The 16213-nt window shown below is 51.4% G+C and overlaps 1 protein-coding gene and 1 long non-coding RNA gene across 2 annotated transcripts in view; both read right to left on the bottom strand.

The window, feature by feature from the left end:
- The window catches only part of SYT6 (synaptotagmin 6), a 66068-nt gene that overhangs the window by 25274 nt on the left and 24581 nt on the right, over positions 1 to 16213 (bottom strand). The window lies entirely within an intron of this gene.
- On the bottom strand, positions 10914 to 12602 carry LOC129654914 (uncharacterized). Its single transcript, XR_008715659.1, has 3 exons — positions 12543 to 12602; positions 12038 to 12117; positions 10914 to 10962 (listed from the first exon to the last, which is right to left on the bottom strand). It is a non-coding gene; the product is annotated as an uncharacterized LOC129654914 (long non-coding RNA).

The following is a 16213-nucleotide window of genomic DNA, read 5'->3' as shown; positions in this document are numbered from 1 at the left end:
CTAAGCAGTGGATTCTAAACAGTCATTTGCTCCTCAGTCACCCATAATGTCAATGCCCACCTCCACGCTCATGACCCCCGAATTTATGGTGCTTTCACAGTCTGCCTCTAGACTCCGCACTCATATGTTTCAACACGACATCCCAACCTGGACATCTTACAGAAACTTGAGAAACTCAAACTTGAGATTCTCGGGGAGAACTCCGAGCTTCTGCTTACATGTTCCTCTTGTTTTCTTCAACTTGGGAAATGGCCCCTCCATCCACCCAGTTTCTCCTGGTTGATGCCTGCCTTCCTCTCTCCTCTGCATTCAGTTCATCACGAAGCCCTGTCAGTTCTCATCACTGAGTCCTGTTGACTCTATCTTCAAATCTGATCTCGAGTCTACCCACCTGTCTCTACCTCCAGTGCCACAGAGAGGACAACATCACCTTTCACCTGCCCATGCCACACCTCCTAACGGACCCCTTGCTTCCCTTTGTTTTCCTGCTCCTCCTTCCACACAGCAGGCAGAAAGGGCTTCCAAAACTGCAAGATGGACCATGTCACTCCTCTATTTAAAACCCTTCGGTGACTTCCTCCTGTGGTAGAATAAAAGCCAAAGCCCTTACCAAGACCTGCAGGGCCCTATGCGATCAGGGCCCATCCCTCCCTCCACTCGCCCAGGCTTCACCACCTTGCGGTAGCCCCTCAGGTGCCGTCAGCCCCTCAAATGTGCCCCACCCCCACCCTGCACATTGCATCCCCTCTGCTTGATCATCCTTTCCCCACTCTTCACACACAACAGGTGTCCTCTCATTGTTCGGGCACTTCCTCCAAAGCCACACCTCCTGCTCTAGACTGCGTGTTCCCAAAGGACAGGGCTGAGCAAACCAAGGGCCCAGGGTACAAAGGCAAAGTTGGTGGAGGCCCTCACTCAGCTTCACTCATAAGTGCCTCCAGCATGAATGCCTCCTTGAATCCTGCCCCCTTGGTGCCTTGCTTAACCTGTTCTCGCTCCCATCCAGTAGTTTACTCACCATTGTGTTCCCAGGACTGAGCACAGTGCCTGGTCTATAACACAGGCTCACCAACATTTGGGGGCTTCCCAGGTGGCGCTAGTGGTAAAGGACCCACCTGCCAATGCAGGTAGATGTAAGAGACGTGGGTTTGATACCTGGGTTGGGAAGATCCCCTTGAGGAGGGCCTGGCAACCCATTCCAGTATTCTTGCCTGGAGTATCCCACGGACAGAAGAGCCTGGTGGGCTACGGTCCATAGGGTCACAAAGAGTCAGCCACGACTGAAGCAACTTAGCATGCATGCATGCACCAGTATTTGTTGAATTAATGAGCAGCTCGGCTTTGTGGGGTACACCTAGTTAGAAGGTGATGAAAAGGACGGGTGTGGGCCCCTGCTTAACCTCAGCCTCAGGTCTGTCCAGCCTTGTCTCTGTGGCTAACAAGATGTGGCTAATAGCTCAGGGTGGTGCCTCACAAGGTGCTGCCCAGGAAGTGGTCTGGAGCGCTCCTGTTCTGGATTCCCTTGGGAGGTGGGAACTTGACTCCTGAGTTGCATCCCAGGTCTGTGGAATCAGGATCTCTGAGGCTGGGGCCTGCATGAGTGAAGGATTGACAGGCTTCCCCAGAGACTCTTATGTATCCTTGGTTTGCAACATAATGCAAACAAGAGATTCCGAGGCTGCCCTGGACAAGACCCTTAGTACAGTCTCTATGACCACAAGCAAAGTGATTCAGTATCAGTGCTGCCAAGCAAAAGTGAGCATCACAGAAGGGCCTCTTCTCTGTTAGGTGCAAACAAGGTTGCAATGGATCAAAGCCACGTCAATTCCCCTAGATGGCTTGCTCACTCTTTCCTTCCACCTTTTCCCTTTGCACCTCAGGCACACTGCTTAGCTGAATTTTAGTAAGAAGGTGCCTCACCCAAATTTAGATGGTTTAAGAAAACTGGATAGTGCTTTAAAAATGCATGACACCATTTTGTAAATATTCCTTTTTGTGGTAGTTCTCCAAATGTGGTTCCCTGACTATCACCAGCAGCAGCACTTAGAGCTTGCCAGAAATGCGAATTATTGGGCCAACCCTCATCAGGTGCGGGGCCCAGCACTCTGCGTTTTAACAAGTGCTCTAGGGAAGTCTCTTCCTGAAGAATCCCATGGATAGAAGAGCCTGGCAGGCTACAGTCCATAGGGTCGTAAAGAGTCAGACACAACTGAAGTGACTTAGCATGCACTCAGGGAAGGTCTCAGGGGCTGAGAACTTTTGCCATGTGGAGTTAGAAGAAGCAATTGAGCACACATACTCTGATCAGGATTCCGACGTTTCTTCCACGTCATCTACTTATTTTGGTGATCAAAGCCAAAGTCAAGAGAGAAGGGGACTGAGAGACACGCAGCCAAAGCTTGTGTATAGAGACCATGCAACACACTGGACTTCATTCATTATGTTCATAAGGCATTCCTGGGAGGACCCATGATTATTGCCATACTGAGGATCACAGAGGTTAAGTAATTGCCTAGGGTCTCAGAGTGATCCACCAATTCTGGATGTGGACTCCCAACTGCTGACTCTGAGGCCTTGCTCTTCTCCTCCATGCCACCCAGCCTCCTCCGGAATTGTGCTCCGTGCCACAAATCCACAGTAACCTTTGGCCCCTGGTTAATGAGGCTCAGGTGAGCTAAGGACCCGTGTGGGTTTTGAAAGCGACATTTCTTGGTGTTCCAAAAGCAAGAAGCACTAAAGAGGAAGCCCCTGAGATTTAAAGTTGTGGCTTCCCTCTGCCTGCCCCTGTCTGCTTCCTCTTGAAGGGGAACAAGTACGATATGTAGGGCTCCATCTCCTGCTCACTTCAACCAGCCAATGCCCACATCTTGGCCTCAGTCAGCCGTTCCTCATGAAATACACCTGTATGTGATCATCTCACCCAGTGCTAAGTTGCTCCAATGGACACTGTCTCGTGCAAGAAGATGGGTGAGGAGGAAGCTGGGCCAGCATGGAAGAACCCTGGGCTCTCTCTGCATGATCTTCCCCACTGAGCTTCCCTGGGGTGAGACCATGTCTGGGAGGAGGAAACCCTTCACGAAGATGTTTCAGGCATATAAAGTTTCCCTCTGTCTCCTGCAGAGAGTTATTTTCTTCATTTTTGTCTTCGTGCTTCTTTAGGTCTTGAGGTGGGGCAAGGGGACAGTCTGCAGCCCTTGTGGACCTCCTAGGAGAGCTGCAAGTGGATTCACTCCTTTGGTGTGTGATCTTTGTGGATCGGAGCAAGACAGCCCCAATCACATGTCACTAGGCAGCAAGAGACCATGAGTGGTTGGTCAACTCATCCAGTCCTAGCTCCCAAGCAGGACCACATTAAATTCAAGAACTGTGATCTCTTAAAAAAAAAAAATCTCACTACCACCTTTTCCAGTGTTGCATCCTCCTGGAACTCAAAATTCTCCCTGATGTCCAACCCAGTGCCTCCCAGGTCACTTACGCCCTCCCCTCCTAGTCCACACTTGCTATTTCATCATAACACAGCCATTATGCCTTCAGAGTCTTGAAGACAGCGTCAGTTTTGACTGCCATCCCTCTCCAGGGTCCTTGGCCTTCTAAAGTTTCCAGGTATTTCAGCGGCCTTCTTCTAGACCCACAATAGTCATCAACAAAGAACTCTTGATTGCTGGGCTGGTGGGAAGTTGAGATCTTGGCTCTTCATCCAACCAGAGGGCAGGGAAATTCTGGTACCAGGGAATGAGTACCAACAACCCTGTGGAGGATGCATGGGGTTTGGGGCAGGGTTCAAATCCCTGCTCTACTGCATTCCAGCTGCATAACTGTGGATGTCATTGAACTTGCTTAACCCTTTCTGACAATGAGTGTCAGAGGTGGTTCCCTATGTGGCAGTTGCTCTAAGCCCCTGATCTGGAGGCACATGAGGAAACCACAAGGAAGACTTTGCCAGCTGCTAGTAGAAAAAAATCAAGGTTTACGTGCAGTAAGCTCACAAGGGTTGTAAATCTCTCATTCTCCTGCCATACTGGGGCAGGCAATGGCCCCGCACCTGGTGGGCTGAGGGGCCGGGTGCGCTCTGTGGCTGGCCGAGTCAATAAGAGGAGGAGGGGCAGTTGCCTTGGGTGCATCCCTGGGTGGAGGGTGGGAACAGGGACATCTTCTAGTCTGGATTTCAAAGGCCACAGCTCCTGGCTTCAAGGCCCATGAGAAGCTGTGCTGGCTGGCAGGCTGCCTCTTTTTTCCTCCTATCTCAGGGTTTCCCCACCCAGCAGCATCTTTAGTAAGTGGGGCACTATGGAAGGGCATCGGTGGGTGACTTCTTAGACTCTAGGCTCCAGCTCAGGTGTCCCCAGCAACAGGATAAACTTAGGGGTGATGTGAAGCGCTGACTCATTGGAAAAGACCCCGATACTGCGAAAGACAGGGCAGGAGGAGAAGAGGGCAACAGAGGATAAGATGGTTGGATGGCATCACTGACTCAATGGACAGGAGTTTGAGCAAACTTCAGGAGATAGTGAAGGACAGGGATGCCTGGCATGGCACAGTCCATGTGGTGACAAAGAGTTGGACACAACTGAGCAACTGAACAACAAACATTGAACTTGGAGCCAAGAGGACTAGGTTCAAATGCCAGCTTTGATGGCCTACACGTTGTTACTGGGCCTCCCTGAACTGCAGTGTTCTCAGCTGTAAAATGAAAGCATCATACCAGATGACCTCACCTTCTCGTCTATAAAATGGGCTTAACCATGCAGATGAACAGATGTGTGCACTTAAACCCCCTGGATGGTGTCTAGTGCAGAGCAGACTCTTTACACGTGGCTGCTTGCTAAGTTGCTTCAGTCGTGTCAGATTCTGCATGACCCTATGGACTGTAGCCCACCAGGCTCCTCTGTCCATGGGATTCTCCAGGCAAGAATACATCCTGGAGTGGGCTGCCATGCCCTTCTCCAGGAGATCTTCCTGACCCAGGGATTGAACCCAGGGTCTCCTGCATTGCAGGCGGATTCTTTACCATCCGAGCCACCAGGGAAGCCCCAGGCTCTTCATACACCTCCTCCAACTCTCAGCCCCCTTCCTGCTTTGTCCTGGTGTAGACATGCGTCTGGCTGGGGTTTGCCTCGGTGGTCTCCAAGCTGCATTCTGACAATCCACCTCTGGAAGGAGAGGCTACTGGTGGGAAAGGAGGGCAAGGGAGGAGGGAGCCTGGCTCCAGGACCCCTAAAGATACCAAAGGAAGCACAGAGCTCTGTGCTGGGAAGTGATGGTGAGGCCCCGGGCCTCCCCTCCCCCGCTGCTCACCCAGGAACATAATGATGAAACACCAAATTAGCTCCATTATTGTAACTCCTCCAAAAATTACAGGCCGCATGCTCTGCCAGAGAAGCTAATGTCTCCCACTGGTGAGCAGGGGACACTAATGGTTATTTCCTCTTTTCCAGGCACCGAGTACCCAGTGGCAGAAACAAAGAGCAAGGCTCAGGTGGGGAGGCAGCCCCGGGGGTGGGGGGGAGGGGATCATGGAGCCGGGGCTCTTGCCTGCCCCCGTTCTGGAGCTACCACTGGAGGGGCCTGAGCTCCACAGGGGAAGTTCTTTCAAATCCTTCCTTCCCTCTCCCAGAGGGACTGTCTCTCGGCACTGAATGAGCCTGAACAGCCCCCAGACTCAGGAAGAGGCCAGCCTGGCATCAAGGCAAGGCCATACTCCCCCAAGCCTCAGGGCATCCCCAGGCCGGGCATCCCCAGGGTTCTTGCTTCTCCTGATGTGGCTGCTGCTGCTGACAAGGGGGCCTGCTGCTCCCTGGACACACTCCCCCTCTGCCACCCCAACTCTCAGGCTCCTTATCCAAGTCACCGCCCAGCTTTTCGTCCTTCCCACACAGAGCAGAGCCATCCTCTGGCCTCCCCCTCCTACCAGACAGCTCCGTCTCCTGTGTGTGTCAGAGAGGCCACTCTTCCTTGAGGTGGTAGGACATGCCCAGGCGAGCCCAGGCCCCTGCCCTCCAGGCCAGGCCATGGGAAATCACTGATTCTGGGACCTCCGTTCACTGCCATCCACGTGCCCATGGCTCTGCAGGGTGCCCACGACTTGGTTCTAGCCCACCCCTTTCTCAGAGATTAGGGTGGGAATCCTAGCCAAGCACCTTCTACAACTACTGCAATTATCAGTTTGAGAGTAAAGACCTCTCTGTGATTTAATCAATATAAGAGCTCAAGGGGCCTTGGATGTTACACAGATCCCTTCTCATTTTACAGATCAGAAAATGGAGGCTTTGAAAGGCTGGGTGGCCAGCTGGTGCTAGCTGGAGTTCTTCAATGCCACTGTCTCTCACTTTCCAATTTCATCGCACATGTATAAATAAGCACCTGCAGGATGAAGGCCATGGTTAAGAGCTACAGCATGTACACTTATTGCATACTCAGTCATGTTTGACTCCACAGCACTCTGGACTGTAGCCCGCCAAGCTCCTCTATCCATGGAATTTTTCAATCAAGAATACTGGAGTGGGTTGCCATTTCCTACTCCAGGGGATCTTCCAGACCCAGGAATCAAACCCGGGTCTCCTGCATTAGCAGGTGGATTCTTGACCACTGAGCCACCTGGGAAGCCCTAAGGACTACAGGGATGTACAAATAAACAAGACTGAATGGTGGCAGTGGAAAGTCGAGAACCCTGGATTTCAGAGACTGCAGACCTCTACCACGGTAAGGATGATGACCAAGAAGAGCCTTCAAGATACCACTCAGAGCCCACATTCATCAAGCACTAGCTGTGCGCCGGGTATTTGGCTAAGAACTCTGGGCATATAGATTAGAGGTTAGTCTTACCCACATTTTACTGATGAGGAAGCAAGCATATTAACCAGCTCACTTTGCTAAAGAGAAATGTGGTTCAAACCCACACAGCCAGACCCCAGGGCCACCCCCCCACCATCCACTGTGCCAAACCCTGCTGGTTTGCCGAAAGGTTGTCCTCAGGAATCATATAGTTCCACTCATTACCCGGTGTTCTGGTTTCCTCTAATGCTTCTGGAACCCTGGTTAAGCAGTGCGTGACAGTGCGTTACATCTGTTTTCTCAATTACTTGTTTTTATAAATCTTTTAAAAAGAACCTCATTTATTGCCCCACAAATTCGTGAACTAGGTCTTATGATTACCCCCACTTTACAGACGAAGAAACTGAAGCCCAGAGGTATTCATAATGTTTTTGAATTTGGAGACCATGCTCTGAACTGTCCCTGTGATGTTGTTCATTATTCTCTTCTGTTCTAGGAGCAGGGGTAGCTCTGTTTTCCTCAAGCATCTGGTTTATATTTATTTCATGGACACAGAACTCTGTGACCAGGCTTCCTTTCTCACGTAGCTGCTAGAATGCTTCAGGCCCGGTGTGACTCGGCTCTGGGCAGCGTTGGGATGGTGGGGCATGGGTGCTGGGTAGTGGCCTCCTTGGACTCCATTTGACTTTCTTTTTTTTTTTTTTGCCACATTTGAATAATATCTTAAGTTTAATTTGAATCATGTCATAGGTCTTGTGAGCTAGCTAAATCCTTTTAGAGCAACACAAAAGGACAGACACAAATAAAGGAAAGTTTATAGTACTTGTTGTGCGACCTTCAGACAATTAGTCTGTCTCAGCTTGATTTTCTTTATCGGCAGAATTAGGATAATGTCCCTACAAAAACTTGCTGAGGACTGAATGAGACAATGTGTGCAAAAAGGTTCTGTAAATTCAATTGTGCTATGTCAGGGCCAGGAGGACTTATTGGTAATATTGTTCTTAATATAGTAACAAGATGGGATCCCGACCCCCGGGGCACCTGACCCGGAGGCTGGGGAGGGGCCCTGGCTGGCTGGGACCTAGTCCTGCGTGTTGGGAAGACACTCAGAGCTGCGGATGGGTTTCTCAGAGGGGCCCCAGGCTGCCGTGGTGGGGTCAGAGCTGTGCTAGACCACCCTGCCCTTACCTGGAGGCTGTCCCCGGGTCTCTGGTCACTAGGAAGCCAGTTGACCGAAGAAGGACAAATGATATCGCCAGGGTCACCCCCAGTCCCCAGAAGGTCAAGTGTTCACTGTGAGGTTGTCAGTCTCCCTCTGAGGGTCTTCCAGGATGTTCCAGTCTCACCAGCTAGGAGGAGGAAACCACTCCGCACCAGGGAGCTCCCGGACTCACTGATAAAGATGAGCAGTAGCCATGGTCCACAGTGAGAAGGCAGGTCTGGAGGTGTGGAAGGGGGACCAGATTCCCGAGTCTGTCCTCAACCTCTACTCCTCGACCCTGCTCACATAACAGTCTCCTCCTTTTGTTCTCCACACCACATCCTTCCCTTCAGGCCAGCATTCTTCCAGAATCTTCATCTGGGAAACTTCCAGGCCTAAACCAGACAATGCATCAACCCTCTCTCAGCCTCCACAGTGTTCCTGCCCCTCATCGCATTCGTGTGATTTTTCTAAGTAATAGGAAGATTTTGGATTTCATCAAAATGTTAATGGCGGTTATCTCAGGATAATGGGCTTATGGTGAATTGGATTTCTCTTTTTGTGGCTTTCTGTATTTTCCAGAATATCTGAAACAAGAATATAATGCTTTGCCTTGAGGCAAGGAAGGGTAAAATATATTACAGTTGTGCAGCTTTTAAAGCAAACGATCTCAGTTTTGGTTCTCTGTTCTATCGCTTTCAAACTGACTCCAGGGAATCTCCTCCGTGTGCTTCATCTGTAAAACTGAAATGCTGATTTCTTACTGCGTTGAGAGGATTAAATGAGATCTATACCTGGAACATGCTTTATAAACATGTTAGGTATTGCTGTTAGACATGGGAACAATAAATTGTGGCAAGAACCTCTGGAGGCCCTTTCTCATGGATAGTTGACTTCAACCTTGGGAAATACAAGCCTATATTTCCCACGTTTTACTAATGAGGAATCAGAGAGGTGATGTGACTTGTCTAAGGCCACATGGCCTTCTGGTTTCCTGACTCCAAGTCCTGCTGACCTGCAGGTTCTTGCGGGCTGGCACCGTGTTTGCCAGATGCCTTGCAGAAGCCTCTTGGAGCCTGACAGAAAAGAGCTGACCAAGTGGCCTTGAACAGTCCTGCACCTTCATCCATGCCTCGGCTTCCCCAGAAGTGAAGAGATAATCCTTATCCCTGCTTTTCAACAAGTGGGGGACAGCCTAAAGTGGAAGCAGCTGTGGGTTTATTACAGTTATCCATATGGGCATGTCACAAGTTGAATGATCTTTAGGACACAAGGTCTTCCTGAAATTTTTCTTTTCCAAATGCAGTTTCTCAGGGCAACCAAAAGATGTCCCTCTCTGGGGGCCTGGAGTCCTCAGAGGGGAGGTGACAAAAGAGCCAATCAAGCAAGGTTGAATGGGTAGGAGCCCCTTGTTGGGTCCCTAGTGTCTGAGGGACCCAGTGTGCCTGTGTGCGACTGTGTGTGTGTGTGTGTGTGTGTGCGCGACTGTGTGTGTGTGTGCGTGTGTGGGGCTGCCCGAGGTCTGGCCCAGGGAAGATCAGGCCAGCTCCAGCTGGCCAGACCCAAGGTGGTCAGGGGACTCTGTTGAGAGGCTCGCTTCCTCTCTCATGCAAGAGAAAACAAGTTGCTCGGCCAGAGTTTCTCTGGTAAACACTGCCCAAATTGGATTGGGGGAATATTTTTCCTTAGGAAACTCTCACTCTAGAAAGAGAGCTGGGTGTCTGCCCAGCCTTGGATAGGATTTACTAATACAAAAAAAAAAAAAAAAAAAAAAAGCCCTGTCAGCAGGAATTGGAATTACAAAGGCAGTCGCTGTCTGTCTTTTTCCCTGGCCTCTTTTTCTTCCTACGCCTACCAAAATGGCCCAGAAGAAGAAAGTTTGTTCCCCTGTTTTTCCTCTTAAAAGTCACCTCAGAGGGCTAACCCCCACTTTCAAAATGCCTGTGCAGGGTCTGCCTCCCAGGACAGCACGCGGGCTGCAGAATTCTTGCTAATTACACTGCTCTTCCCCACTGCCCTCCAGGTGCTCAAAACTTAGCCATTCTGCGTGTTTTCCTCCTGCTTTTTCACTTGCTGGCTAACTCTCAGTCTGATGTGTCAGTCTTGGGGAGCCAGGCTTGGGGGGAGGACCCTGGACTGTCACTCTAGCAGGACCCTTGGGGAGTGACTCAGCTGGAGACCGTTTCTGACAGTGTGGGGGAGGCATTTTCAAGCAGGTGCCTCCAGTCACACAGCCAGCCTGTCCCCAACTTCTCGTGTTTTCATGACACACCACCAGAGCTGTTTTTCTCTCTCTGGAATTTGGACTGATCTGACCACATGATCCAATGTGTCACTCCAGGGATGTGAGTCAACCAAAGGCTCTTGGAGAAGGTGGACTCACTGGGCCCGTGAGGGAAGGAGCCCCAAGCCAGCGCTGTTACAGGGCTGGGCTGGGGGAACTCCGCTCCCCATTCCTCCCACAAGGACTCTGGAGAGGGCAAGCCTGAAGCAGTACTGCCCTTACTCCCCATCCCAAGCTACCCCGTTTTCCTCTTTGGGACTAGCTGCCCCGTCATGGAGAATAAGTCAATAATTCAGAGTAGAGAATGAGAATCACTTCAGTCCTAAGAGGAAAACATGGCTATAGGGGACGACTGATGAGGATGAATGAGGGCCAGATGGGCACAGAGTTGGCCAGGGGTTGGCTGTGGAGTAGGGGGAGGCCTGTTGGAGAGGCCACATTTATTATCTACATTGTTGCTGATACACAAACACCATAAAAACATGCTAACACTTGGACATGGTTGACCCAGACTCTACAGCTAGCTCTGTCTCCTCCCTCGTCCCAGGAAGAAACACGTATGTGTAGGGAGAGGCTTGGAGGTCGGGGGTTAGTTGGCTTGGGGTCCAAGGCACTCTGATCTACAGCTTCTGTTTCCTCTTGGTTTTCCTGCTGATGTTGCTTGTTGCTTTGCCCATTTCCACTCCCAGTAGAGACTGGGAGTCTCCTGTGGGGAAGAGACTAACTGTGGCAGACAGAGTGTCATCTTTGCTCTGCGCCCTTTTCTCACTCTGTTTAAAGCTCCAGCCCAAGTGTAGCCCCGAACCTGGTCTACTCCTGGTTCCCACCGCATCCCTGAGACAGCCTGGCAATGTGACAAGAACTTCTCCAAATGCTAACGGTGAACAAAAGAAATAACCACAGAGGACACAACGGCACGCTAATAGGGTGCTTTTGGAATCTTTCACCACCGAACTCCAGGCTCAAAGGGCTGGGACGACTTCTCAGGCCCTTCCCTGGCAGCTCTCTGCCCATTTCTGGTACGCAGCACCCTCTCTTTTCTGGATACTCATCCGTGTACTCCGAAGATCCTGTATCCTTCTTGACTGAAACCTCATCCCATTCTCCTACCACCTGGGGCCTCCCTCTTAGGCCTCACTTTGGTGGGCGGGGTTGTTTCATTCTCAGCCTACTGCAGAACTAGGAGGGCTGAGATGGAGACTGAGTCCCGCTTCCTATCTCAGGTAGCAATTTCATCTGTGCCTCCCCAAAGAATGGCCTCTCCTGCATTTACAGGGATGGCCCTAGATGCCCCTTTATGAGCTCACAGAAGGCCAATAGCCATAGTCATTCTTAGGTAACAAGAGGCAACAAACGCTACTTAAAACCACAATTGCCTTCTATGGAGGGTGGAGCCTTCCACACTGCAAAGACAATATACCAATCAGGTCCCACCACTCGTGAGGAAGGTGGTCCATCATTTATTTGAACATCGTCTTGGTTCTGAATGTTTGAAGACAGGGCTGGAACTGAGTCTGGGCTTAGAGGCTAGTGAGAACTAAATTCCCCAGGGCGGTTTAAAGAGGGGCATGGTTTGATTGTGACTGAGGCAGGGAAGTTGGGGAAGGTGGAGAAGAGCCAGCCAGCAGATGGACGCAGGCATTCTATGGGAGGCAAGGCCGGAGAAACCTTGGGAAGCAAGTGCCCCCTGAAGCCTCCCCAGGTGGCCATGGATCAGGCAATGGGGCAGAGATATCCAATTCCCACGAGAACAAACCTCCGATCAGAGCGCTACTACTCACTCTGTGTAACTCAGGGTGGGGTGGAGCCAGGCTTGCATCCCATGACCAGGTCCATGAAAGAAGAGGCCAAGAGGGGGACCCTTCAGAAAAGCCAGGAAATTAGAGCCAGAGGGGACCAGGAGAACAACTGCTGTCACCATCCCAGGAAGAGGCAGGCTCTCAGGGAGAGAACCCCCAACGTCCCCCCACCCCACCCCCACCCAGAGCCAGCCTTGAGGCAGCAAACAGGGGAGTTAGGAACAAGTTCGGTGGAGCCAACGCACCCGGTTTGACTCCTGGCTCAGCCTCCCACTGGCTTTGTGACCTTGAGCAGGTTGCCTGAGTGCTCCTGTCTGGAAACCAGATAATAACAGTACCCGCCCTGAGGGTGGAGGTGAGGATTAAATGTAAGCACGTAGCACCTGGCATGTGGAGGCATGCTGATGCCCCGCTTCCACCTACAATCGGAATTCTGCACACAGGCGGTGATCTGGTGAGTCTAGTTCTCTCATCAGGCCCATCTCACCTCGACTCCCTCCCACAGGGCACATGCTCAGACTTATGATTTCTGATCACAGTAGGAAACAGCTCCTGGAGAAACAAGGTTCATTGTTAAGGATGTTGGTGCCCTCCCTAAGCACCAAGCTACTCTAAGTCCAGAGCATCGGCAGGAAGACAGGGAGTTTTCTGAAGCAGTCGCTGGTGCTTCTCAGGCCACCAAGATTGGGTGACTCCAGCCATGCTGGCCAGAGGGACACTGCAGAGAGGGGTGGGCTTTTAAACACCCTGCTCCGTCCCTCCCATCCCGGGTGCTGTCTCTCTTACTCTAATTCCCAAGGCCAAGTGGACTCCATGGAAAACACTCTGTCCCAAGTTTTGCTGCAGCCCTAGAGAGACTGTCTTTAGAGATCACCGATGCAATGGAAGTGAACTTGGGCAAACTCCAGGAAATGGTGAGGGACAGGGAAGCCTGGCGTGCTGCAGTCAATGGGGTCTCAAAGAGTTAGACATGACTTGGCGACTGAACAAGAACAACAGAGACACCCTCAAGGTCTCGGAGACTTTGTCCAGAAAGGAAGGCATTAAACATTCATGGAGAATGAGTAGGTGTCAATTCAGACCTGAGAGGAAAACACGGCTACAGGGGCGGATTGATGAAGATGAATGAGGGCCAGATGGGCACGGGGTTGGTGGGTGGGTGGGGTGGGGTGGGGATTGTAGTGGGTGGCTGCCTCCTGGAGAGACCACAGTTATCTACATTGCTGCTGACACAGAAACACCATGAAAATATGCAACACTTGGGCAAGGTTGATCTAGACTCTCCAGCTAGCTCTGTTTCCTTTCTCCTCCTAGGAAGAAATACGTATGTGCAGTGGGAGACTTGGTGGTCAGGGGTTAGTTGGCTTAGGGGCTGAGGCTCTTTGATCTATAACTTCTCTTTCCTCCTTGGTTTTCTTGCTGATGTTGCTTGTTGGTTTGCCTATTTCCACTCCCAGTAGAGACTGGGAGTCTCCTGCGTGGAAGAGACTAACTGTGGCAGATAGAGTGTCGTCTTTGTGCCTTTTGAACTTCATGCCTTGGGCTCCAAGTCTTGGCCCTTTCCCTTACAGGACAGAGAGGCTCACAGGTATAGAATAAAGATAGGAAGTGGGCAGAGGCCTGGGAGGGAAGGAGAGAGGCAATGAGTGAAATAGCCAGGGGAAGAGAATTCCTAGAGACAAGGAAGCCAGTGAGAAGAGCATGAGGCTGGGTCTCATGAGACCGAGGTTGGGGTCCCGAGCTGCACAGACTCAAGGAGCCACCCCAGACAAGCTCTGTGATTTCTCTGGTCTCATCTTGCTCATCTGTGACAGGCAGACACGGGGCCAGATTATCACGGAGGCCCTTTCCAGCTCTGACTTTCCCTAAGTTCTCAAGAAAATGGAGTCATAACACCAGGGACCAAAGAAATTAGACACCCCTCGGGGATGGCCCCAATTCTTCCCAGTTGGTTGCCATTCCAGTCATGGCTACACCCAGTGATCTGAGTCTTTTGGATTGTAGGGGACTCGCTGTAATCCCTTCCTCTGGAATGAATCCTGTGGTCTGAATGTCCTTGACAGTGTCCAGAGGGGATGTTTGCCTGTTGCTTCCCTGCATGTCTGTGCTCAGTTGCTTGGTTGTGTCTGACTCTTTGTGACCCCATGGGTTGTAGCCCACCAGGCTCCTCTGTCCATGGGATTTTCCAGGCAAGAACACTGGAGCAGGTTGCTATTTTCTTCTCCAGAGGATCTCCCCAGTCCAGGGACTGAACCCGAGTCTCTTGCATCTCCTGCCCTAGGAGGTGGATTCTTCACCACTGTGCCACCTGGGAAGCTGGTGACCAAATAATATCTCTCCAGGAGAAAATGTCACCGTGGGTTATCAGGTGGTAGAAGTCACAAGACAAATGTGTGCTCTGCACGGCGAGGTCGGGGGAAGCATATCAAATGCACCAGAGTTGGAGGAATAAATTTTGGTTGATGCATGAGCTTGTTGCCTAATGATTTCCCATTCATTCTCTTGTAAGGGGAAGATTAGATATTTATACCATTGAAATGCACAGCATACTATCGAGCAGCACATGGGGCCAGGGCAGGGCAGGGTCGGCTGGCCCAGCCAGCATGGAGCTATCGCAAGGTGCCAGCAGAGGAGGGAGGCAGAACAGGGCTGTGGTCTGGTTGCCCGTGGAAGCTGGGTTCTGCGGGCAGCTGACTAGGGTGGGCAGTGGGGCTGTCTGGATGCTAGGAATTTATCAAGGGTGAGGAGGGAACTGTCCCCACGGTTCTGAGCCTCTGGCAGCGTCTTAAGGCCATTTCATCTGAAGCTGCAGCGATGGACCTATTGTGAAAGGCTGAGTTTAGAAATGACTTGAAAGAGAACACCCAAGGCCAATGGAGCGGTTACTGAGCAACGCTGCTTATAGCCAGGTCAGAGGCCTGTCTGGACCAATTAGCTTTGTTTCCATCCCGCTGGGAAACCTTTGACCCCCTGTACCCAGGAAAGGCTATTGGTCCCAGGTGGCCCAAGTGAGAGGTTGTGGAAGGCCGGTGCAGCCATCACCTCTGCTGAAGAGACAACTCGCTGGTCTGGAGCTCTTGCTTGCTGTGGGAACCCTGCGGCAATTCCGGGATTCTGTCCCCTCCCTCTCTCCCCTGAAAAGACTTGTTGTCTGTGGGCTGGAACTCAGACCCACACCCTGCCTCTCCCTCTTGCTGGGCTCTTGATGGATTTTCAGCAACCCTTGGGTAGAGGAGCCTTGGGCCTTTGAGTAGTTCCCAGAAGAGTCAAGGTCACATTGGCTGCGGAACCTGGGGCCTGGTGGGGAGAGTCATATTCTCAGGAACTGAGCTTTGAGCGTGGTGGGACCCCTGGTGCACCCCCTTCCTACTTCCTCCCAAAGTAGAACAAGAGCTTGGAAGGCAGGGCTGCAGGTCTTATTTCTGGAGCAGGGAAAGCACTCCCAGCTTTGACATCCCCATCATCACTTGGCATCCTTGAGGAAGGCAAGCAACCAGGCCCTTCCTCTCCTCCCCTCTCAGAGGAGAAATGCTGGCCGGCTGCATTCTGCATTGGCAGAAGGGGCTGAAGGAATCAGCTGTGTGGGGTCTGGTCTGGACATTTTTGCCCTTATCCCAGCCGAAGAATTGATGCTTTTGAACTGTGGTGCTGGAGAAGACTCTTGAGAGTCTCTTGGACAGTAAGGAGATCAAACCAGTCAATCCTAAAGGAAATCAACCCTAAATATTCATTGAAAGGACTGATGCTGAAGCGCCAATACTTTGGCCACCTGACGCAAAGAGCTGGCTCATTGGAAAAGACCCTGATGCTGGGAAAGATTGAAGGCAGAAGAAGAGGGTGACAGAGGATGAGATGGTTGGATGGCATCACTGATTCGATGGACATGATCTTGGGCAAACTCTGGGAGATGATGAGAGACAGGAAGGCCTGGCGTGCTACAGTCCATGGGGTCACAAAGAGTAGAACACGGACACTGAACAACAACAAACTATGGCCTGAGGGTGGAGGTGCAGGAGAGCTCAGCATTCCTGAGAATAATGAGGATAACGAGGCCAGGCCCCAGGGAGTGTGGGGGTAAGTGAACATTAGCAGAGACAAGCAGCTCCAGCTGAGCAGCAAGTAAACAAGTGAGGCCTGCAGCCTCGAGCCTCGTGGGGG

Source organism: Bubalus kerabau, chromosome 6 (assembly GCF_029407905.1).
Source record: "Bubalus kerabau isolate K-KA32 ecotype Philippines breed swamp buffalo chromosome 6, PCC_UOA_SB_1v2, whole genome shotgun sequence".
NCBI lineage: Eukaryota > Metazoa > Chordata > Mammalia > Artiodactyla > Bovidae > Bubalus > Bubalus kerabau.
Note: the sequence above shows the minus strand (reverse complement) of the source record. Positions and strands in the feature narration are given on the sequence as shown.